At 35.4% G+C, this 27,534-nt stretch overlaps 1 long non-coding RNA gene across 1 annotated transcript in view; it reads left to right on the forward strand.

Moving 5' to 3' along the window:
• Positions 1–5,532: 5,532 nt before the first annotated feature.
• The window catches only part of LOC149797304 (uncharacterized), a 60,253-nt gene continuing 38,251 nt past the window's right edge, over positions 5,533–27,534 (forward strand). Inside the window, exons 1-2 of the long non-coding RNA XR_016421513.1 lie at positions 5,533–5,807; positions 8,919–8,961. This is a non-coding gene — a long non-coding RNA (uncharacterized LOC149797304). The remainder of the gene's footprint in view (positions 5,808–8,918; positions 8,962–27,534) is intronic.

Here is a 27,534-nt window from a genome sequence, read left to right on the forward strand (position 1 = left end):
ATATAGATCACTAATATATGTGATACCGTGTAATCACCCTCTCCAAATCCTGATGCCAGAACTCTCCATGTGATTTCAGAATCTGTTTACTTTGTATATACAACTCGATGAAAGCGTAAGGTACAGAATTCAACTTCAGCAGTCTCGATGTAACGATGACACTGGCTTAGATAGTGATGGTCTTAGCTCGTCGTTTTCTTTTCAATTTAAAAATTGTTGAAATCTATAGAAGATAAACAGTTCCAAGGAAACGGAAATATTGATTCCTTCAAGATAAAAGAAAAATGTTAGCTATCCGTAAAAGTACATAAAGAAAAGACAAAGGTAGAAACGATAAAAACAGCCGATAAGTGTAATGTTTATGATTCAAAACATTGAATTAAATTTATTCATATAATCTTCATTTCTCGTTTTAGATTTTTAATGTTACAGCTTGTATGCCGTTGGGAAAAGCAACACAATAGCTCCATACTTTTTTGAGGATATTTCTTTGGAACTGTATACACCGCTTGGTTTTAAACATCGCGAATGTGTGAATATGTCGTTGAACCTTATTTTTTAAGCTTTGACACAGTGGTCAACATGAACGACTGTGTCAAACTGATTGCGCCATTCATGCATAACCATGCATTCAATCTAAGCCAAACGTTAAAAGCAATTTAATTTAATGTTTTGTAAAATCATGAGAATGCAAGCAACAAAAACGACAAGTAAAATTTTCCATTCAAAATAGCAATAATTCGCTAACATACGGCAATCCTTCTCGTCTACTAGAATCAGATTCCTCCTTGAATACTACTGCTACTAATAATAATAATAATGTTTCCCAAAGGTAACCCAAAGAATGCCTCTAATGATACACTAATCTTCTTTAAGGTCTTCTTTTATTTCACCTTAATCTTTTTTACGCTACAGACGCATAATGCATGTATCAAATAACTCAAATAAACATAGCTACAAAAATATAAACAACGCATTCAGTCACATCTTATTCACATGTATTCACACTAGCATTTTATAACATTTTTAAGATTATACACACACACACACACACACACACACACACACACACTATTAACTGATATTTTTAATATGACATATCTAGAACTAACATTAGTACAACGGGCTTTAAAAATCGAGATACAAAACTTTGGAAAAATACACATGTATAAATTTGTTTCTGAGAGGTCAGACAATCAAGTCAATTCTCGTTTACTGTTTGTTTTCTATTTCAAACTTACTTATGGACTACCTATTCTTTCCATTCGCATTGTTCTTGATCTTCAAATGACCTAGCTATAAAGTGAGTAATTAAGTAACTAAAAATACTAAAATATAGTATGTATGTATGTATGTATGTATGTATGTACTTGCTGGTAATGTATGTATGTATCTATGTATGTATGCATGTATGTGTGTGTGTGTAATGGAGCCGCATCACTCGAGGTCTTAGTTATGTAGCATATACTTAGATGAGAACTTAACACGGAAATTTATTTTTTATGCTTACAGTAGATTCCCCAAATGCCCTTGACAAGGTATTACGCAAAACTATAAGGTTATCTTTCATTTTCTAGGACTGCGAAGAACAAATATCATCGAAAATGGATAACAATATTTATCTCATCGCATATGTTAAATTCAGGTTAATGATGTGCTTAACCTGGACTACTATTTTCAAAGTCTTCGTCAATCGGCAAGCATTGGTTATTGCATTAAGTCTTCGAACGTGCATGCCAGTGAAATATACAATGATACTCTTTATTCCAAAATTCATATTTCATCGCACAGACCTAGATCGCTGATGTCTTTGAAGTTTAGATTAACAGTTTTTCCGTCCCATTTTTAAGAAGAACCCGTCGGATTGATGGTGGTGTTGTGGGTAGCGAGGTGGGTGGATGATTAGAATTTTTTTTCCAGTCAACGAACAGGTCAAATTTCCATCGTAACGTTTCAAAATGGAGGAAAGAGGGGTGGAGTTGATCAGGATACCAGATTATTGAAATATATGTGCTGTAAATAAGTTTTTACTCTAATGACCAGGATCGCTCCAGTATTACCAAATTTACTCGTGCTCTTGGTTATTCCTTAATTCTAAAATGCTAAATTTGCACACACTAATCACATTTAATTAACCGTTACTTGTGTTGAAAGTTAAATTGATGTGTGAAATTCGGGTTATTGATATGGGACAGGTGGCTGTTGCGCATTCATGTTTAGGAACGTAAAAGCATGTAGCATATGCCTGAATAAATACAAGAAATATTTGCTGTGCTTATTGTAGCACGATCAACGTTTTCGATATAACTATCATTTAACTTTTAATATTTAAAAGGATACATGTCATCAATTATATATAACAAGTTTTAATGAAAACACGTGGTCGCTTATAGTATATATTCGACTCGCTGCAGACCATGAATGATGCAAGAAGATGTTGATTTCATCTGAGTCATATCCCTTGTAACTTTATGCAGGCTATGTTTTGTTAAATGCGATGATACTTTTTGTCTTGTCAAAAAAATCATGAAGATTCCGTTCCAAGCACACCCTGGCTAATAACCGCAATCAAGGAAGGAATATATTTTAATTTAATTTCGTCAAATCCTCACACGACAAATAACAATCAACCATTCCATTCATGAATCTTTATTGTCGCATTATATGAGGTTACTCTTTGATTAATAATAATAATAATAATAATGATAATAATAATAATAATAATAATGATAATAATAATAATAATAATAATAATAATAATAATGACAAAAATGATACTTATAATATCATTTTGTAAAAGATATCTCAATGAATATTCTAATCATTCGTAAGGCTTTATTTCCTTACACCTTAATCTTTAATAGGTTTCCAAATCATTCTACATATACCTATAGATATAAATAGACCTAACCACGATTTATTTTTAAAATGTCATCGTCATATACCCATCCATATGTATGCACAATAGTGTGTGTATCATTTTCTCACGTCCTTGACATACACACACACACACACATGCACGCACAGATAACACTATCACTTGATATTTTTAGTGTGACAGTTCCTCGGCCGGTACTCCATCAATACAATATGAGTCTTTGAAACACGACATTAAGGAAAAATACGAATGCAAATGTTTGTTTCTTAGAGGACAACCAGTTAAGCCAGTACTCTTTTAAACATTATTCTGTAATTCTATATTACTTCGGCACCACTTCTTTATATTCTTATCGTTGCGGACCTCCAACAAGCTATGGGTCATCTATATTGAAATAAAAGTCCATTGGTTACTGATTGTACAGTCTTATAACGGTAGTATTGTATTTTAGGGCTGGTACTTATGATTATAAAAGTGACAAAACTCTTATTCAAGAGTTCCCAATTACCTCTAAGATTACCTAAAGGACAGGGTGCTGGGGTTTACGTAGATGATGTTGGTTAATTCCACAGTCCATGTACCAAACATAACTTAAATGATATGTTTAACATGCCTTCGACTTTGTTAAAATTGGTTGCTTCCAGACAAGACGAGACAAATTTACAATGAATCGATTAAATGATACACCATCGTCATAAAATCTCTGACACTATTTGAATTCGAGAGGCTGTGAACTTTGTAAGTTATTGTTACGGCACACTTTGTTTAAACAGACTGATTAAATACTTAAGTGCCTAAATACGGTACAATATATGGTTGATAAATTGAGAGCAACATGAAATGGTATCAGAGTGCACTTATCCGATTGGGAAGAAAATATTTGTAATAAGAGTGTTTTAAGGACCTGCTTTGTCCCACAATACTGCAGACATTTCCCAATTATTTTGTTTTACTTTGTCTTGTAAAGTTCCCCTCAAAATAAGATTCAATTTCTAAGTGAAAAACAAATTTCGGAAAAGTGATCCAGTCTACACGTTACATGCAGAATTAGTCCGCATCCATTGCACATTGACATAATTGCGCGTATAATTAACAGTTGGCTCTCAGTAATCAACGGAAAGGAAAACAAATTGTTAAGTACAGTATATAAAATGAAGTTCTTGTAAGGTGATTCTTGTCTTTTTGCAAATAATTGGATATCACTTATAAGACAATTCTTCATAAATGTTTGCAGAAATGACAAGAATGGTGATGTTAGTGACATAGGGACTTATATTTAAACAATCCTCGTAGATCTATGTAAACAAGATCTTATAGCTGTTGATAAACTAGGCATCCAGTTCGAAGAATTTAATCAAATTTCCTAGATAGAAGGTGTACATACACGTCTTGAAACTCAGGACTTCAATGGAAAATCTACCTTGAAACTAATTGAAGGAATAAAATAGCAAGCAAAGATGGCAAATGTACCAACTATCATATCAATGTTTCGTGCAACAATTATAATACCTCTTTGAGTCTAAAATCTACCGTCAGCTATCTCTGAAACACTATTACAAGATTCCGAATATTTTTAAATATCAGCATTGAATCACAAATGTAACAAATAATTGTTAAAACTTAAGCATATACGTTGCTCAAGATATGCTGATTTCTTATATGAACCGATTGCTCCCCTCTCTTTTATTAAGTTAAATAAATCTTTTTTGTTGAATTTATTGATATTGCTTTTGTGCTTAAATCACATGGATCATTGGAAAGGTAAAGTTAATTTTCTTTATATATTCCTTGAACTTCCACACTACGTTTGAGACAATTATCAAATATGCCTAGATGTAGTATCTATGTAAACAAATATGTTTGTTCACACAAATTCGCCAATGCAACGAAATTTCACCTCTATATGATCTGGAACCTAGTTTATTTAAAATCGCGTACGATTTCTGTTGTGATAAACTTTATGGACACACCCCACACGCATTTTAACCTATGAACCGATCAAAAACAATGCAGTACAAGTAGTTGTCATTGGAATGGTCTTTGCACCCAATTAATCATCATAATCAAATCATTTTGCTAGGCGCTGATATCGTGCGAGATCGCAATATTAAATTTTGTAGGGCAAAGAAAAATCTACACTGTCAGTGGGAACAATATATGAGAGAATCAGTTACGTTACTTAATCATTTGTATAAAATGCTGAGGATTGGGAGAAGGAAAAATGTACCTCTCACAAATCCAGCGGAAGTCGTATTGCCGCGTCCTTGAGAAACTGCCGAACGAGCCAGAAAGATAACCTGTTGCGCTGCGGTGATTTGTCACACCAATTCTAACTGACGTCTTTGGGATTAAATATCACTGAGTCAGAAGCTGGAAAGACTCGACTTTGACCTGTAGCTAATAACAGTCAACAAAAAAAAAAAAAAAAATTCAAGTTTCAGTTTCATATTTCGACTTTATATAAGCAATGCATACATTATTTTAAAATAATGATATTTTTGTTATTTCCTAAACAAACATTCACATTCTTCTCTCAAAGAAAGCAATAATTGGTTCGAGGAACCCAATAGTTCTCAAATGATTTTAATACGGAATACATGCAATACCCTTTATGTAACCTGGTCAATCTTGTTTAGAAGTTGTTTATTTTCTTTGTTGTGTTTTTACAAACGTGGTTTTTTTTTTTTTTTTTTTTTTACGGATCTTAGCGACAAACCTCGCTGTAGAAACTACACAGGGGCACATTTCATAACCAGATAAAATTAGGTCAAACTTGATAGTTTGCTTAGAATCCCAGTATCATTACGCCATAAATGATAACGATCTTTTCGCGCTTTGCAGTACAGAGAGGCTACAGCAGAAAGATAACAATAGACTAAACCTCCATCTAGCACGGCTGACATTTGCGTAAGACAACGTATTCTGAAAGGTGAGTAATCCTTTTATTGTGACTACACTATTTTCTCTCTTAAATGATGTAGCTGCATAGTGATGGCTTTGAATGTTGTAGTTATTTTCGTCCAACGAAATCGAGATTCCATATATTAAACAAGAGATGATGATTGCAATCCAGTCCGGCGAAGCAATACGGCGCCCTTTGCGATTTATGCATGTGGCATTCCCACCACAAACATCTCCACCTTCATTTAATATTTGCTGATAAGAAAGCTTGTAAGACATTTATGTAAGGGTATGAACATATGAAAGGGTTTTCATATAAAGAGGAAAAAAAGGTTCTGTTTAATTTTAGCTTCCTTTTCTAAATTTTGCGCCCCTTTTCTTCTCTGATTTTCGCACCTCCGTAAACGGCGTCATGTGCAAGCGCACTGCTCCCACATAGCTTGCACCGGCCATGATTGCAATGATGACAACCGGAGGAGCGGTGATGAGGATTTGGCGAATAATAATGATAATAATAATAATAATAATAATAATAATTCAAGAACACAACGATCATAAAAGTGAATTTATTTATAGAGTTTTGAAGGTTTTAACGGCTATATCATGCTCATGGAATGAGAGATAGAAAACCCATATAATCAGCTAATCCGGGATGCCCTGCTTGGGTATTAAACCTGAAACCTTTAAATCGCGAACCTATCGCTCTTTTAACTGAGCTACCGCGTTTTCCTAAATAAGTGCTGGTAAAGAAAATAATTACTTACACTATATCATGCAGCTATAGAAGGTCTCCTGTTGTAATGGAGGCAATGTACCAAGCTCTAAAGGAGATGAACAGAAGATAAAATGGGTACTATTAAAAACATAATAATTACATCTGAGAAACTAAAATGATGTACACGTGTGCATTGGTTATAATAACCTAAGCACTGACATATAAACAGTACATTTTAACATTATATACAAATCAAGTATTTCTACCATGGACACATTGCAGAAAACATGGTGAAGAAGAAAAAGGATGTCTTTAAGATGGAGTTCCTATAAATAAAGATCATCCACTCGAACAGGAAACTTTACTTGAAACAGTTATATATACAACGTAATACAGTGGCAAAGGTGATATAATATTAAAAATAATAATTGGATGGTTACTCTGCAAAATTCAAGATTTTCAAGATTACCAATATCAGAATCAAACAATGCAGTGAATCATACATTTAAAAAGCAAAACAAAGCAGATCTACCAAAGATTTCAGGTGGAAGATTAAAGTCGTTATATTTCTATGCTTTTTGCTGTGGAGGTTATTTCTGAAGCAATATATGGAGCGAATCGTGTAAGCGTAAGGGAAATAGGGTAGACCTAGATAGGGACAGAAGAGGATCAATTATGTTGCGGAATGAAAACATTATCGAAATAACAAAAGAGACAGATCTTGGTGGGGACGAAGAGGGAGAAATGAAGGCGGATTAGCAGCAACGTTTCTAACAGAAAAGTTTACATGGTTTACATGGTACTGGAAGTGTTGCAAAAGCCTCCGGGGTAGTCCGTAGCCTGGACCATCATCATAGATTCCATCTCGCAGACCCTCGCCTACTTCTTATAATTTTAGTGCTTGGATACAGTAGAAACGGATGTGCGGTTGGGTATTGGTTATGTTTTGCACCCGCGCATTCAAATGGATGTTTAGCGTTGTTTTGATATGATCAGACCTCAAGTACACCTTCTATCTCTAAGCCAACACCACCTACAGGTGAAAACTTTCAAGTGGATGCTTAACATACGGTATTTATCTGTCAAGTGACATAGATTACGTATTTCCGTTTTCAGGGAAACAAATGTGTAGATTACTTTGTCTCCTGTTATTTGATTTATTTATTTTATTGCTCAGACTTACGTTCCTGTAATGTTCAATATTAAATTTAATCGAGATCGCTTAGAATAGATGCTTCCCGATATTCTGCCCATTTTACCTGAACGATGGGCAACCTGGCAGTTTTATCCTATATGTGATCACCAAATTTTACGATTTTTAATAAGGCACACTGAACCAAAGTCAACTGATAAATCCGAAATATAGATACTAACAGAAAGCCAAATTTGTGTTCTGTTTCTTTATGTAGGTTTCGTAAAAGAATCTTGAGATTCAATGAATTTATTTCAATTCCCAAACACCATATAAAGTCAAGTCTCGAAAACCATATCATCATATTCTATCTGTCTCAGAGGACACCAAAAAGGTTTTAAAAAATCATAGAAAATTAATGCCTTTTAGATAAAGATTCATTTCAAAATTGAAACAAATTTTCCCTTTGTATGAATGTTTACTGAGTATGAGGATGAAGCCACCTTCATTTGAACTACCTTAAACAATAAGTTTAATATTTGGACTGAGAAGGTAGTGGTGAGCAAAAATCTTGCACACTGGCCCCCAAAAATGTCAAATATATCATTATATTTGTGTTTATGTCTCTTTTGTCTCTGATTAAAGTATTTATCAATATATATATATATATATATATATATATATATATATATATATATATATATATATATATATATATATATATATATATATATATATATATATAACAAAGACATTCAAACATAATCACCACCTGGTGGATCATGAAAGCAGAGCATCGATACGTAGTCCAACAATGAATGTAACCTTTTTATTTTAGTCTGGCTAATGGTTGGAATACTTGGTGTCACTTATTCATTCCCTTTGAGCATCATATGTACAAAATATGTTTGAGTCACACATACATACACATGAATACTTGGTTTTGTCGTCCTATCATAGCTCATATGTGTGAATGTAGATCATTTAACCTTCTGGCTACAGTAAATAGGCGACAAAAATACGTTTTCCGTTTCGTTTATTTACCCATTGTGTATGCCTTTTCAGATTCTTTCCAGTATTTCCCACATATGCACTATACTAAACAAAAATGTCCCCGGAAATTAGTATTAAATTATACGCTGTCGTTTTAATGTTGGACTTGCGAAATAGATAGATAGATAGATAGATAGATAGATAGATAGATAGATAGATAGATAGATAGATATAGATAGATAGATAATATTACGTTATTTCACGCTATTCAGAAGCAACCTTATTTTTACCTTTTGCAGAAAGGGCGTCTGGAAATCAACGGAGAAAGATATAGCATTGAAGGTTAGTCAGTGAGAGAGAAAGGTTATCACGTTATTAGTAACATTAGAGCGCTGACATTCTATGCCGCATGACCTTGCATCCAGTTTATCTGGATACTCTGTAGGCAAGGTTTACATTCTATGTTTCGAAATACAGATTCAAAACAATTTACCACAGCACATGGTGTTGGATTTATGGATAACATTTAATTAACGTTCTCTTTTGCAATTCTCATGCAAATTTCCATGACAGCATGTCCCTGTCTCCAGCAAAATATCAATCGAAAATAAAATAATAATTGAATGAATAAATGAATCAATAAATGGATTAGTGAATGCATTAATCAATGAGTTCAATGTCTTCTGGAAATTTTCTAATGGCATCAGATAAGCGGAAAGTATTTTTTATAAAATTAGGACAAGTTTTTTTTTATATATTAATCTCATAACAAAGAGGTTAGGCTGAAACTGGTCGTTGACATAACTCACAGACACATTTCTGGGGCAATGTTTCTTTACTTGCAAGTGAAGTATGTTAGTGCTTTGTCGAAAGAAACTCTGAAAGAAAGGTCCATGGCACAATCCTTTGAGAAGGAGATGTTATGGTCCTTATGTGGGCGACACCTGTAATCTTTTTCCGTGCCATTTTATAACTTTGTTGTCTTGCCCTTCCGATCTCTAGAAACCTTTCCTGGAATGAGACCTCTTTCCTAACTTCAACCTTCGAAAATAAGGTTGACGTAGTCCAACATGTTGATAAATTTGGTTTTCTCTGCCCCACTTTATATAGCCGGTACCTATAATGACCCATCTACTGATATGATTTAACCCGATGAATTTCGCTAATGCATAATCAAGAATGGAGGGAATGGGGTATATGTTTATACAAAATCTCAAAGAAGGGGTGATGTCGAAATCTTTTGAGGGAATTTTAGGGGCCTTTGGTACCTCAGGAAGAGGTAATGTCATTATGGCTCATTAATACATACCGTACATTTATATTAACTTACCCTCTGGTGGATCGGAACCGGCTAGATAAATTTAGCATAAGCTTTCTATTCTGCTGAGTTGATACTTGATTGCATCCTATCAAGGAACGGTTCAAATAAATATACTAGAAACAGCGGTTCATGTAGTCAGAGGTGATGATGTATTCTCTACTCTGATTCCCCCCAAACGAATTTCTTCATTATTTCTTTTATCGGTTGAACAAATTCCTACGTAACAAATTCTCAAAGAAGGGTCCACGACAAAAACCCATCATAAACGGATTTTAGGGTCCATAGTTTGAAGTGAGATACAATTTCTTTATTTTCCTTTTTATGACTACAAAAGTTTTAGCCTCTGGTGTCTTGAAACTAGGTAGACGGATTCCATATAAGCTTTGTATGTTGATAGGGCAGCTCTTAACTAGAGTGGTTCCATCTAAGCTTTCTCTCTTGCTAGAGCAGCTGCTTAGCAAGTTCAGCTAAAACTTCCTGTCATAAATGTTAATATAATCGGAAATGTATGTGTCGGCTTCATATACTAGAGACATAGAAGGAGATTTCTATATCTCCGATTCCGCGTGACAAATTTCATCAAATTCTGTCCAAAGGGAAACAAATTCATGGAAACAAAATCGCAAAGAACGGTTCATGTCAAATTATTATGCGGAGGGTATGTTAAAGCCCATAGGCGGACTTCACCTTAATTTGCTTTGTGAGCTTTTAACAACTACGATAGATTTAGCCAGGTGTCTGCTCGAAACTCTCGACATAAATTTTGTCTGAACTTTGTCTGCTGTTTGATCAGATGCATATCAAAAAAGTTCCAAAGAAGTGAAAACATTAAAATAAATTAAAGATTCTGATGGTCCAAACCGATGATTGAATAGTTCCTCTCTGATTTATATAGCCTGTACCCAAAAGGAAACCCCTGTTTGTTAGTTTTGGCTCGACTACTTTCACAGCAGCTTATTTAATGGGTCGAATTCTACCCTAGATAATAATGCCAAAAGATTTACTCATTTTGTCACTGTGTGAAGGGTGAATAACTTCATGAAAAACATTAGTGTTTTTGTCGTAAAACAAATTTTAATATCCTCTCTAACTGATAGCAATAAATGGATTTGAAGAACTCAATAGTTCTTAAGTGACTTTATTATGACTAATTAATCAACCTGATGTAGCTGTTGTGCTCACGTGATGGGGAATATATCGAGTGCCCATAATATAAAGCGACCGTCTTTCACTTGCTACTTTCTAATCATTTAGTTTGAGAAACATTTGGTTCTCAGTAGCAATATAAACAAACGTAGCACATCCTTGTTCTGCGTAATTGCTTTACATGGCTAATGTAATCTTACAAAACGTACCTACATCTGAATGTGGTACTCTTCTTCCAAACTTGTGTGTATTTAGTTTGTTCCCATTGTAGTTTGTTTTGATATCTTAGTTATAAACCTTGCTGTAGAAAAACATGTACAAGGTGCTATTTGCATTGTTGTGTGGTCACAGCAGAGATATAGAATGATCAAGCATGGATAAAGAAGATGAAAGAATAAGTTTTCTGGGAGGCGAGTGTTACTTTTTTGACAACGTTATTGTAATTTGGCTTTTATAAGAGTTGGCGTCATTGTGATGGCTTTGAGTGAGTTTCAAAACATTTCTTTCTTTCAATGATTTACTTTCCACGAAATCGATGTACTATATATTCAAAAAAAGTGAATGATGATGATGATGACAATGACGACGGTGAGGTGTAATTATCGTCATGATGGTGATGATGATGAGGATTTGGGGAACGGTTATAATACCAAGAAGAAGAAGAAACTAAACAAAATGCGTTTATTATAAAAGCGATTCGTCTAAAAAAAAATTCTTCTCTCTTTTATTCTTTTGCTTTAACGGCATTTTAATATTAATTGACGGTATCATGATCAGGAAATGGAAATAAATACTTTTGTCAAGGACACGCAGAAGAGCCGAACTAGCATTGTCTGACCTAGGCGAGTATCAAACCTGCAACCCTTAAATCAGAAATCCAACGTTCTCACAACTGAGTTACTGCACATACCGCACACTAATAACATCTGACAAATGACCAATATGATGATTATGCGTACATTTTTTATAATAACACTTATAGATAAACAGTACAACTTAGGACTAAATCAAAAGCATGCATTTCCACTATGGAAACATATAGCAGAGAAACTGGATGAGAAGCGAAAAGGCGTCTTTAGGGCGGAGGTACTAAAACTTAGAAAAAAGAAAAGCCAGCTACGCCAAGAAAACCATTTTGAATATTATTGTTTACACTGCAACACATAAAGCATAGTTAATTTAAGATTTTAAAAAGAAATTATTGCGCGTTTAATCTGCCAAAGTCATGCTTAACGACGGCAAGATCAAACAGTGCAACGAATCACACTTTTCAAAGCAAAATAAAGCATACGTACCAAGGATGTGTCGAAGAAGACTAAAGTACTTGAAATTATATGCGTGCCATGGATTGTAAGTTTCAGAAGAATATGTGGAGCCAACCATGCAAGCGTAAGGGCAATATTGAATAACTTAGCAGGCCAAGAGACAATCAAATATGTTTCTTCGATACAGAATTATCAAAAAAAGAAACGGCAGGGGCAAGTCGTAAGTGGAGAAAAAAGGAGGCGGAGCCGATGAGACTCCCGTCCCACTTACTTCCCGCAAAAGTAGAATAAACGCAAGATAATCACATAGTTTCCGAGAGGATGTTGTCTTTATAGCTGGAATAGAAACGTTCGAATTGCATCAGCTACGATATTTGCCATTGTGCCTTAATCGTGGACTCCGTCCCACACAACTCTACTTGTTTAGCCCAGCAGTCACCCTCACGATAAATATGGATCAACACCTGAACGAAATTATAACCAAAATATGCCAAACAGGGACAAAGAATGTGATATGTATCTATAGACTGACATTGGTTAGATAGATCGGCACAATAATTATTTAGTTCTACCTCGTACCTATTTTGATGTAGAGAAAAGGTAATAAACTCGTATATCGTATCTATTTTAATCTAGAAAAGAGGTAATGAACTCATATATTTTGACTAATTTACTGGTCTTTTGTAATTCAGCTATCTAAATGCAAACCTATCAGAGACTGTTTTATCCGAATGACAAGCAAAATGTATTTAAAATCATTCTGCAAGTGGAAATATACTTCAAATATTTTCTAAGGACAAAACATAAATCTCAATATTGCTTCTTATATCCCACAATCATTCTCTCAATATCTTGTTGTGAAATCTCCTCATCGATTGGATGAGTCTATTTACGTTGTACAAACAGATCGGTCAGAACTAAAGGAACACAATTTCAGCTGTTGTTATCTCGACGTAATGATAATATACGATGGTGGCACTCTGACCTTGGCTTGAGAGTGATGTTCTTACTTTACCATTATTTATATGTTCGTTGTATAGACTCTAATCTAGATGGGCAACGACAAATCAGTATTCACTCACATGTGAAATGAAAAGGTGAAGAATTTGATAATGCTAATCATGGTGATGATGACGGTGTGATAATGATGATGATAAACAACAATACATATGTAGCATTATCTGGATAGCAGACTAGCATTATATATAAAATTTTGTGGGATTCCTAAACTGACAACTAAATTCATAAAAGTACGCTAGTATATTAAGCTATGGAAACTTATTACTTAGCCCGTCACTCACAGATATTAATCACTTTTGACATTATCGTGCATTTTCAATCTAACTTTCCATATGCCAATAAGTGTGTTTCTTTAGTTTTGAACATGAATAACAATCAGTATCACTTGCTGACTCAAAGGGAAGCAATATATACCAGAGTTAGTGCGATTTATAAACTGACGTAAAAATTTATAACGACGCTCCTTTATCTGAAACATTTGAAAATGAATACATTTACATGTAAATAATCATGTAAGCTATCAATACGAAAATGGAATGCAGATACATTAATAAACGGATGGATACATCATGTATCATGCCGTAAATGGTGATTAATATATGTTTGCGAAGGGATATGTAAACTGATAATAAATGAGGGACATTTCATCAAACTCTTTTACCATCTTTCACATGCTCTGTCAGTAAATGCAGTCAATCTATTTCCCAGGACAAAATTACAATCGTGTCCCGGTCTGACAACCGAAGATAACTGATTCCATTTCAGGCCTCATACGCGGATTCCTGTGTAGATTAATCACGAACACGCTGCTATATACAGATATGATATATGTTGTGGACAATTAAGTCTAAAGTGCAACGAGTTTACACAAATAAACACGTTGTTCAGTCCAAACTAGGAGCTGCGGATTACTAATTGTTTCCATGATACAAGGTTTACATTCAAACATTTTCCGCCAGAAATATGCCCTGCAACATGGTAATTCTTTTGAATTGGTACAGAATGGAATAAAATGAAATCAAAAATTAAAATTAGTTCAGTGACAAAGTATATTAATAATGGAATTTATTTCACACACATATAGAGAATGAAAGAGTGTTTAAAACTCTTTGGTGGTTAATAAAATCATCATAAAACAAATATATGCTTTATTACACTTGGCAAAAACAAGCACAAACCAGATAGGGTTTTTGATGTCGAATAATCATGAACGACACATGACGATAACAAAAGTGATATCGTGCTGACGCAGTTAGAGTTAATAATTGCCTAGCTTAAAGACACGGTTCTCAACCTAGCCTTGGCTGGGCATGATTTAAACCAGCATCCTTCAGACTGCGAGTCTATCACACTAACCACTAAGCCATTGTGGTTGCAGTGGGGGATGTTCAGAGTGGATCTTGTCATGAGTCGGTTTAGGTGCTTGTCATTTATCTACAAGCAAACAACTCATTGGAGGTTCATGTGAGAAAAATATATTTTCATAACCCTTTTGTACGATAAAACAAACTTTCAACCCACACATGTATCAAACATGTGCAAATTAATCGGCACGTTCATTGTTCATAGGGGCCCCGAGTGGCCGAGTGGTCTAAAGCGCTGTTCGTTACGGACCACTGCCATCTCACCTCTGTCTGCGTGGGTTCGAGACTCGAATTCAGCCAATGTGGGTATGTGAGAAAGCTTGCCAGTAGCTTCTCGTGGGTCGGTGGTTCTTTCCGGGGTTTTCCCGGGTTCTTCCTCCACCATTGATACTGGCCGCCATATATGGCCTATCGTGTGCTGAAAAATGGCGTTAAACCCTACTACAACAACAACAATCAGTGTTCATATACTTACAATTTTCCTTGCATCGCCATTCTGAGGATGAACTAGTGGTTGCGATAAACCCGTAGCAAACCTATCGCCATAGCCAAAATAACCCTTATTCACTGGTAGAACATTGTATTTAAAGATACAAATAAGAATTAACATAGCACTGAAAACAAAGCTAGGTTTCTTTATTATTACAATAATAACCTTAACCATATTAAAGTATATGTATTTATTTCTGATGGGAATATAGTGAAAGAATAATAATTTCTAACTTTTGCATGTTCTTTAGGAACAATGCTGAACTGCCAGGGTATCAGTGAAAGGCCATGACAGAGAACTATACATGCTATGAACCCCATATTTCACTACGTAATAACCTCACAAAACCAGTGCTACTTTCATGAAGTCAGTCAATCTTTCTTCCAAATTTTAAATAAACTGGCAAAATTCACCTCGTGTAAAGCGTGATAATTTGTAAACAGAGGTGCCAAATGTATCTTTGTTTGAAGCTATTTGATTCTGCTTACAGTGGACTTATGAAAACGATATATTAAATAGTGTAAGACCCACAAGACATTTTGCCTAAGATTAGCAGCGAGGATGAAACATTCCTACGGTCAGAGGCTGAACGCATTATACAAAGCGAACAAGCGCGCAATAGAGCGATGGGTAGTTTCGATAGTGCAACTCACAGCTGTCTCTCTGGGAACCGGTGTGCCCGGGATTAGACGATTATTACCTATGTTTTGCTACATTTAAAATCGAAGTTTTACGCTAAAGACTGACTTCTGTGCCAGGACTTCATTGTTTCATTTTATACTGATTTTAAGGCAGAACTCTAATGTTTGATTGCTTATTGAAACATTAGTTGTTCCTCGTTTTGTTTTCTTGCCTCTATCGTAGTGACTAGCACAGGTAGTAGCTAGAGTACAAGCAGTAGGAGCTTGTATTGCTGTTAATGTGTTAGTTGCTGCTTACCGCGTGATCAACAATTTTGTATCTAATTAGGTTATAACGTGAGCTACAGGCGAAGTAATTATAATAAATATATGATAATAGTAACCCATTATACAACTGACCAAAATGCATAATACATAAGCGAGGACGTAACGCATTATGAAAATTATCTTGTTTTTTTTGTGGAAATATTTAAGGTTTCATTGATCGAGCTAATCGTTTCAAGCTTCAATGAAATAATTCACTTTGAGTTGAAATTAAACGTGGGAAATCATCATGTCATTATCTTTATTATTCCATCATCTTAAATAATTGGTTATGGCGAAACCGTTTCTGACAAATTTTTAAATAGGAACAGATAAGAGCTTGTTTCAAAATAAATAGAAGAACTCACTTAAGCTTATTATCATTCGAGAATACTTTAATATATGCAAATTGTAAAGTTAATTTATGATCCATTCCAATTAATTTTTCGAGTAGCTGATGTGGTTGCCCATGCTGGGTCAGCCAACCTCGTGTTTCTCTAGGCAAGATACTTTATTCAAATTATCCCGGCACGATATAAACCTACACGTGTTAATGCGATATTAAAAACAAAACAAACGAAATTAGATTCGAATACTCTATTAACAATTTGTTCAAAATTCACATAGATTATTATATATGATTGTTTCTAAACAAATAGAGGTCCACAAGCACATGAAACTTAGTACGGCTTCGTTGGTAAGAAGCCTAAATCAAATAGTACTGAACATGATTCATCTGGAATTTATAGAAGAGGTCACGGAACAATTATGACTTCTTTCTACCTTTGAACTCTCTTTCCGTACCACAAGTCACTCTTGCAACCTTTTATTTCAACTATTGGGTAGTATCAATACTAAAAGATTTATGATTTTGGATGCTGCTGCAAGGACTGATGTCATCCTGATTCAGAAGCATATCGCGCAATCTGATTTCTGAAGGTCAAACATGGAAATAAGAAACATAAATTCTTAATTTTAGCAACATTTATTTAAAGAAAAAGAAAATTCATCATAAATGGAAGCATATTATTGTTGTAATATTTTAACGCTGAAAGGTTTTGAAGTTGGAATACCTAAGTTATTAGTTTGAAGCTGCTAAAAATGAAACCCAAATAGCAATCAAAGCAAACCAAAGAGTAATATAACGTTGTAGTATCCTATAAACGAATTTGTCTGTAAACAAAATCTTTTTCTTCGGGAAATAAAATTAACTTTGCATATCTCCAGACATACATTTGTGTTGCTTCTGATGATAATTGCATATACTTAAAACATAGAAATGAGCTAAATTTGAATTTATAAAATCACACAATTTCAAATAAATAAGACCATTCACGTTTATGTTAAAGGTTAGAACTGTAGGACTCACTTCTTGTAGTTCTTGATCGGCTTCTAAATTTATACAAAATTAAATTCTTTCCATGTCCAAGTTTGATTGTAAAATCACCTGTTAATTGTTTCCGTATGCCCCCACTCAAGCACCCACAAACTATAACCTAATACTTAATAGAGTAAGCCTCCATTTTCTTTACCATCTGCTTCTAACATGCCCAGAAATTAGATTACATCCTGACCAATTCTTATGATTGAACAAACTAACTTCGTTGACACTTTTTAATAATTCTCAATTGCACACATAACGGTAGGATCCATATTTGAAATGATGCTGCACAGCATAATAATAGTATAACTTATTATCACACATGTTATGATCATACATGTGTATTACTTTGCGTAATGCTACATTTATAACTGTGCGACTTCTTAGCACAAGAACCAATCTGTCCATGAAGAATTTATTTACTCTTGAATAGCATCTACTTTTTATTATCACCTTCTTATCCTCACAAAATCTTCCAATACAATCATGATTCACCTAAATCATCTAGTCCGCAAAGAATTTTACCATCATCAGGATTCAGAATATACACATCGTCTGATGATGCAAATATTTCTGGTTAAGAATACAACACTGTGTGTACAAATTTAACAATGGCACACACATCTGAATGGACCGTTAGCTGCAGCGGAAATGTATTTCATTACTGTACTTGGTTTAAGAAAAGGACAAATATCGACAGTTTCCATACCTACATACATATCTACATACATACATACATACATATTCATACATACATACATACATATATACATAGATGCATACATACATAGATGCATACATACATGCAAATGCATGCTTACATACATGCATACATACATGCAAATGCATGCTTACATACATACATAATACATACATGCATGCATGCATGAATGCATGCATGCATACATACATACTATTACGTATTTTTAATGTTGCATTATGCGAACTTAATGTTAAGCACATAACACTATAGACGTATTAACTTTTCGAAATATTATCATCATCAAGCAACTGTTAAAAGATTAGTGCCTTGCTCCGCCAAATGACTGCAGATTTGCATAATTGCAGGCATTGAGATATTTCGTTTTGTCCATACGGTAGCTGACACAGTATTACTATTGTATTTTTGTCAATTTTCTGTTCTATTTATGATCTTGTATTATCATGAATTTGTTTATTCTGATGTAATCTCTTTTTTAAGAGGAAATAAAGTCAGTCAGTCAGTCAGTCAGTCATACATATTCATTCATACATACATACATACATACATACATACATATATACATAGATGCATACATACATAGATGCATACATACATGCAAATGCATGCTTACATACATGCATACATACATGCAAATGCATGCTTACATACATACATAATACATACATGCATGCATGCATGCATGCATGAATGCATGCATGCATACATACATACTATTACGTATTTTTAATGTTGCATTATGCGTTGGCTTTTGTCAATGATTATATGTTATCTATATAATTTGTATTGTGTCATTGAGCTTCATCCATAATCGGGGGCTAATATCGTGTAACATAAACATGTATACTTGATTCTGCGTTCTGGAGACAGTCTTGGTTCTGATCTTAAAATTTGCTAGAGAAAGAGCTTGTTTAGTGTTTGATGCAAATATCCGTTAAGGTGACACTCAACTTGTTTCTCAAATTGTTTTTGATGGTTTTTAGTTAAGGTTGATTACATTACAAGTACACATTCTTACCTGAACTTCCAAAGTAGAATCAGTCTTACTGTTGTGCTCAGTTTTTATTTGATAGGATTTATATATTTGAATGATTCACTGGAATTACAAAGTGTTCGTTAATACTTCTTATTCTAAATCAGTATTTTGGGTTCATTGTAAATTCATTCAAGGATATTTTGGATTATATCACTGTGTTACGTTAGACATCAAAGCATCGTCGCGTCTTATTTGATAGCATTAACAAGCAGGATAGACTGATTACTTACTTTGAAACGATAATGATGCTGCAACGAATATAACTACCACGAAATTATTTGAATTTTCGAGTCTTTTTAGTCATTCTAAGTTTTTAACAATTCGCCAGACTCAGTTAATAATACGCCAAATTGCCTTTAATCACGGAAAGCCAAAAGATTTGAAGTATATAACATGAACAAGTATGCTAAATATATTTATATGGATAATCTTCACGTGTATCTTTCATATCGTGAGAAAAAAGATCTAAAATCATTTTCACAAAAACACTAAATCACTAAAGAAACAATTCCTTCAAAGTCTGCCTCCCACCCAAACCGCACAAACACACATACCGAAAGTTGCAATTAATACTGTTTTCGTTTGCTTCAGTAGTGAAAAAAGAAAATGCTCACTTATTAATGAATATTTTACTTCGTTTTCAGCAACTGTTGATAATAATGTTTCCTTCACAATTTTTTCAAAACAAAGGTGTTTTGCTGAGCACATTACTGTGTTATCTCCACCTGTACTTTTAGATTTATTTATGCAGGGAAAGAGCGAAGCAAATAAAATAAAAATATAATTATACAACAAATATGCAAATATATCAATGATATTGGATGTTTTGAAACATTTGCTGAAGTCATGAATAGTGTAAATGTGACCCACATCTCTCTCTCGCCAATAATGTTTTTAATATGGGTTTTCGCTACACTATTGCCATGTTGAGATATTTGTATCATGTAGATATGTGGGGAGAGAGCCAAGTAAGTTCTTTCGTGTTTGTGTCCAACCCATTCTTTCATACTGTGACGATAAAAAACATGCTTCAAGTTAAATACTACCACCTAAAACCACCTAAAAACTATCTAGTAAAATGACGAGTGGAAGAGATGCCTTTGTTCAAAAGCAATCAACACAGAAGGATAATAAGTTTAACTTGTTTCATTTGTTTTAAATACATCACTATCACCACCGCTGTATGTCCTTTTATTGAATATTATGCTTTAAATAACCTCGTCATTATGTTTTACAAATCACATCACAGGTATTAGATGGGTCATACGTGGATTTGCTGCTTTTATATATGATTAGGTCTTGTTGGTTTGCAGATCAAAGACTGGAATGTCTATGGCATATACCATATCATACAATACATGAAAGAAAACTCAGTTTGTTTTAAATTCTGTCGGAAAATTCACGTTTCCTGGATCAGATGTCACCAACATTCCGGCAAGATTGCCCTTGAGTAGCATGCAATTTCATTTATTTGTGGTTGAAAGCCCAGATGATGTTGATGGCTGCTTTGATTTAGATGTGTCATTATTACATCTCGTTTCTTTCATCAATTGAACGTAAGACTGTATGGTCAGGCTGCCCTCATATCAAGACAGGTGCATTTTCAATGTTGTAGTTTCGAAGCGGTCGCCTTGCGGATGAGCCAGTAATTTGTACCTATTTCGTAAACAGTGACGACATTTTAAGAATTTTGCACTTTTACATCGAGATCACTAAAATCAGTCCCGTAAAAGTGTATCATCTGCTGTAACAAGTGTGGTCTTTTCTTTATTATTTATTAAAAGGTTGTGACCGCTCCTATAACCTAAGTGATTAGAGCGTCCGCTTCGGATGAGAGAGGTCGCGGGTTCAAAACACAGGCCGAGTCACACCAAAGACACAAAATGGTACTAGCAGCTGCCTTGCTTGCCTCTCAGCATTAAGATATTGGTGTTAGGACTGATCGGCCTGGTTTTGTGTTAGGACTGATCGGCCTGGTGTCAGGATAATGTGAATGGATGGGACATGATACTACATTTTTGCGGCATGATCCCCAAGTACTAGACACTATAGACTGCGATAATGCAGACATCGTAGCGACATGACTGAACATTTTTTTAAAGCTACGTTAAAAATCCAAATCACACACACATACTAAACCTTGGAATTATAATGCGATGAAAGATATTGACAGTTTATTATTCAATTATATGCAGCTTTAACTGCTTATGTCTTGGTGGGTTGTTTTTGTTACCGAGGATGGTGACGAGTGATTAAATTATATTTTCAATAGTTGTCATATTCACAAGGTCCTTAGTAAAGTTTCTTAGCATAAGGATGTGGAATGTAGGTGAACAGGGTACCGGGCCATTGTATGACCTATACTAGCCGATAAAGATTCCCTCCAATAATCATGGCTAACCCACCCCCACGTCACCAGTCTGAAAACTGCTCGTAATTTCTCAGTTCTAGAATGTAAATATTAGGAAAATTGATCAGATTAAATTTATGTAACTAATCATAAAAATCTATTTATATTCTAAACCATTTGATCAAATTCTTTCCTTGCCTTCATTTGGCATATCTGTTACAGCAGTAACTTGTTATCAAAGTTATAATGATAGGTGAAATTCGAATTATTAATGTAGGATGAGTGACTTTCGAAGTTACGTTTAAAAGGAAATTATGTGTTGCTTTTACATGGTTGAAGAAGAGAAATATTTACTTTGTGTCAGTTTCAAAGTTATCGGATGTAGCTATCTTACGACTTCTGACATATAATAAGACATAATCAGCTGGATTAAACAAGTTTAGCTGAAATAATACATTCATTTGAGGTCAATATACAACGTAGATGTGATATTATTAGCTATTATGAAATAGATTTCGGTTGATTTATATCCCTACAAATTTATTTTGGCGTAGTTGCTAAATTTGATTATGTTCAGTCCTAACTGACCAAAAACCACTGGGTCAAACCTGAAGATGGCATTTTAAACATACCCAGACTGAGAACCCGAGCAAAGAAATGAAAGTATCTTTATTTAGTAATCGCCATTTTTGCGCCATTTATGGACTACGTCCAGCATTAGTTGTCTGTCTCCTTCAGATTCATCAAGAAAAGCTACATCGCGTGTCTATATATATATATGAAGCTCATTAAAATCTGATATCATTTCATTTTTGAAAAGTAAACCTATGGATGGTGAAATGTTAGTTCCATGTTTAACACCTGTTCTGCATCCAAACCAGTCTGTTACGTGTCCACTAACCTTACTGATTTTTATGTATATTTGTATATTGATTGTCACAGAATTAGGCAAAGAAATAACTTGGTTTTGTCGTAGAACTATTCGACTATTTCTCGTTTGTACATGCGTACAACGTTATCTAGGGTAAATATGTGTTTTTCCAGGTAAGCGGCTGTATTAACATGTACCTGGCCAGAGATTACTTGTGACGAGGTAACATGACTAACATGATATGCACGGGTATTCTACCATTACTTGTACTCACTCTCTATGGATTTAAGTAAGATCAATTTCTAAAACCGACAATGGTCGTTTTTGGATCACGTCAAGGAGTGTACGCTCTCCATTGTTCTCCAGCCATAGGGATAAGTGTTAAATTTACATTTTAATTTGATATGCGAAGCTTATTCGGTTTGTAATGTCTTAGCGCGTAATAATGCATTTATTACAACGCAGATTTGAACTTTGAATTACAAATCACTGTTAGGGGTTAAAGTATTATCATATATCTAGAGATTATACAGAAACTATTATTATGACCAATTTGGTTTCATTGTAGCTGATTGTGACTGTCGCTGTGATTGTGTCTGTCGCTGTGAAGTGTGATTGTCAATGTGACTGTGAATATGACTAGAGCTGTCTGAAGCTGTCTAAAGTTGTTTAGAGCTGTCTGTGGAGTTTCCAGTATATTTAATGCTGCGTGCTGTCGATAAGTATGTATGTACGTATGTCTGTGCCACGGACGTAGACGTAGCAAATTAAAAAGGGTGCTGTATGCTGTCTGTACGTGTGTATACGTATGACTGTACACGTGGTGGATTCATAAAGGGTGCGAGCGGCCGCTAAGAGTGTGGGCCAACCCAAGGAATCGTGCGACTGTACAATGGGTCTAGAAGCATACGTTTGGATCAATTGTTGTTCCATTGCGTTTTTATATTCATAAGATTATTTTGAATCTTAGTTGTGTTCATAAGATTATTTTGAATCTTAGTTGTGTTCATAAGATTATTTTGAATCTTAATAGAATTCATATTCGAGATTATGTGAATCTCTCTTATAGTGTAAAATACTGTTTGAAGTGTATCTGCAGTCCATGAGGTTTCTTGGATCTGTATTTCATTTTGATTTAATATTTTTGGTTTATTTTCGATGTATGAATGTTGTGTAGAGTGATCTAAGTAAATCGTATGTTGAGAGCGTGAGAGAGAATCATTGTATTTTTACATCATATATTTTTCTTTATTAATTCATTCATAAATTTCCATCTTTCTCACATTGTCTTTGTCTTATTCATTTAGTCCAAAACCCCACTCGGTTTCTATTCCGCGACATTGATTTTATTAAAATATACACGTTACCATCTAATCCTGGCATTATAACCTTTCGCTGTCAATAAAGTTTAACGCTTTAAATAAATGAATAAATGTTGCGAACACAATGGGATGAAAGATTGGAAGGAATATATAGTCAATGCCCAATAGTAGTTAAGTGGGGTACATTAGCGACAATGGGAATTAGCATTACAGAGACCCCTGGGTCAGATTAGCGACAAGGGAAATTTAACATGGTGAAAAATCGTGGGTCAGATTAGCGACAAGGGAAATTAACATGGAGAAAAATCGTGGGTCACTCTAGCGACAAAGGGAATTTAACATGGAACTATAGTGTGGGTCTGTCTAGCGACAAGGGGAAATTAACATGGGGAATAGAGTTTGGGCTTTTGGGATTTTTTAAAAAATTTTTAAAATTTAAATTTAAATTTAAATTTAAATTTTAAAAAAGGGTAGGCAATGGAAAGGCTATCTCTTTTCGAGAAATATGGCTGGCCCTGAAAAGGGCCTTTGGGTTTATGTTAATGTATTCATTAACATAAATGGTACCGCATTGGTCTTCTTCTTGTCCTTAGGCTACGTCTCACTGTTGGTCCGTAAATCAGCACTCTTTTCAGGCATCCTTGTCTTTCAACGTAGATCCTACGTATCCACAGGCTGGTGTTTGTCCTGTGGACAACGGTCCACTTGGCTCGGACATACATGAGCATGTCCGTCCGGAGCATCATGGAAGACACAAGCGTAGAAGATTGCACATCGGTCCACATCTTGAAGCGACGAGAACAAGTGAATCAATGCAGTGAACTGCGCTTATTTATAGGTACAGGAAGGATTGAAACGGATTGAATTCATTTACCAATCCGAACACGCGTTACAAAATTCAGTCAGCTCGCATCCAATCCGAAGAGAGCAGTCTGTGACGTCACGTGGTCTATATAGATTCGTTAGCGCTTGTGTGCAGTCAATCTATGCGACAGTGATTCAACATGACGGAAACTCAGAAAACGATCCATTGGGGTGCACCAGCAGGGGAGACTGCCCAAGGGAACCCGGACTTACTTTCAGAAGAGGTACATTGGGATTTTGTGGATTTTCTTACCTCGCAAGAATTTGTTCCGGAACCTTCGTTACCTTCTTCATTACCGCAAGTGGAGAATTTTAGACAGAGACAGAAAGAAGAATTGGAGAAATTTATGCAACGACAAAAGGAAGCGGAACAAGCTTTTCTCCTACAGCAACAGCAACAGCAACAAGAAGAGGTAAGAAAAAAACAACAGCAACAACAGCAAGAAGAAGTAGCAGCAAAGAAACAAGTGGGTGAAAATCAAACGGCTACGGTACTGTTGGACATTTTAGCGGAGTTAAGAAGTCTGAAACAAATGTATCAGACTTCTTTATCACGACCGAAGAGAATACGACCTTCCCGAGCTAAACACGCCAACCCTGTGACTAAGCCTGTCGTACCACCCTTAGTGATTTCAACCCAATCATCAGAAGTAGGCCTTGGCCGTGGCAAAGGCTTAAGGCAGTTAAAGTTGATTGGTTAAACTCACACCTACACCAAAAATAAAAAGGCCCTTTTCAGGGCCACCCACATTTCTCGAAAAGAAATACAATTTCAATTTGCCAATAACTCAAGAATAAACCCCACCCATTTTACCTTATAGTACGTGTCTGTGTATGAGTGCGTGAGTGTAGCTTCTTATTTTAAAATCAGAACTCAAAGACACTTACCTTCTATCATTCATGTATTCTTTTATCCATTTTTTTACAATCCAATTCACAATTCACCACAGAACACTTTAATTAAAAGTTCATTGACTTCTTCTTTCTCCTTGTTTAGTCTCTGTTTTTTTTTTAATTTCTTCACCGTTTTTTCCTCATTTTCTTCCCTTCTTCTTTTCTTCTCCTGTTTCTTTACTTCTTGTAAATAGAATTGTCTTCTTTCTTCTTCTTCTTCCTCTGAAGAATCCCTCTCTTCTTTCGAAGAATCCCTCTCTTCTTCCGAAGAATCCCTCTCTTCTTCTGAAGAATCCTTCTTTTCTTCTGACTCCTCTTGTTTCTTTTTTGGGCAATCTGGAGACCAATGTCCTTTTTCTTGACAATAATAACAGGTATCTTGACTTTTGTCTTTTTTAGCCCCTGTTTTTTTTCTTTTTTTGACGGTCTGGACACTCTGAAGACCAATGCCCTTTCTTCTGACAGATATAGCAAGTATCTTGACTTTTATCTCGAAAGGAAGGAGAGTAGTCCGTCGGCTGGTCTGAAGAGAATTTTCTAATGACCCCTCGCAAAGCTCTGACGAAACGTTCCATCTGGGTAGTCTCTTCCATTGTTGTGCTCAGCTTGAGAGTGAAATGAATAGTGAAAGGACAAGACACACACCCTTTTTATATACGCTGGTTTGCCAAGACTATAAATTAGTCTATGGTGTTTAAACTTGAGTCATTTGACGTTTTGCACTCAAGATGAAACGATCCCATTCATTCGAGAAGAAAGAAGAAGAAGAAAGTAAGAGGCAGAAACGTGATCTATCGCCTCGTACCAGGGCTGAAATCTTGGCACAAATTCATGCCAGTGATTTTGAAGAGGACATGAGTGAACCAGATTCCGAACCCTCTAAACCAAGTTCACCACCCTTAGTCAACCCTGAAAAGTACTATTCCATTCGAGAGACGGAAAAGCGCTCCTCTAGAAAATTTAGAACCACGGCTTACACCTACACGGTGAAGTTTAAAGATTTCAAGGCCGACGTACCCTTGGAGAAAGCAGAAGGGTTTATCACCGAGATGTGGGATTCTTTGCTCACCGCACTCAAGCGACAATGTCAAGCCAAAGAAGACGATCGCTTGACACTATCCATAGATCACGACGGTTTGAAATCCCCTGTTTGGATCGAGTTTAGCAGACCCGCAGAACTGACCCCTTCCAAAGTCATGGACAAGATACAACAGGTGCAACAATCTAATGACCAGTTTGACATCACCGATGGTAAAGCCACACTGAAAATGGCCCACGTCTCTCCTCCTCAAGGAACTGGATGCAAAAAGATGTTATTGGTGGACGACCTTCGCAACACCAAAAAGAGTCTCGTCCGAATTAACAACCCTCAAGACCAGATGTGTTTAGCCCGTGCCATCGTGGTGGGACGAACCTATGCCAACAAGAACGACACGGTAGAATGGAAAAGAACCTGGAAAACTATTCAACGATGCGATCGAGCCAAACAACGAAATGAAGCAGAACTCCTGTTGCAACAAGCCGGACTGTCCAAAGACACACCCTGTGGCATTCCTGAGATGCAAAAATAGCAAGATGCCCTAGCTCCACGCTACACTTTGAAAGTGCACCCTCAAGAAATGCGTGGAACTCTGTTGTTTCGAGGCCAAGATTTTAAGGACGGAAAATACATTCATGTCTATCATCACGATGACCATTTCGATACCATTACCAGTATCACTGGATTCCTGGGATACAGTTATTATTGTGAGAAATGTGACTATGGTTATAACAATCGAGAGCAACACAAGCATTGTGGAATGAAATGCCCAGGATGTTTGGCCTCTCTACCCTGTCTGAGCGAAGGACCAGTGCCTTGTTCGACTTGTTTGCGCACGTTTGTCAGTCCTACCTGTTACCAACAACATTTGAAAACACAAGGTTCAC

Source organism: Sinohyriopsis cumingii, chromosome 6 (genome assembly GCF_028554795.1).
Source record: "Sinohyriopsis cumingii isolate HCF-2022 chromosome 6, ASM2855479v2, whole genome shotgun sequence".
NCBI classification, from domain to species: domain Eukaryota; kingdom Metazoa; phylum Mollusca; class Bivalvia; order Unionida; family Unionidae; genus Sinohyriopsis; species Sinohyriopsis cumingii.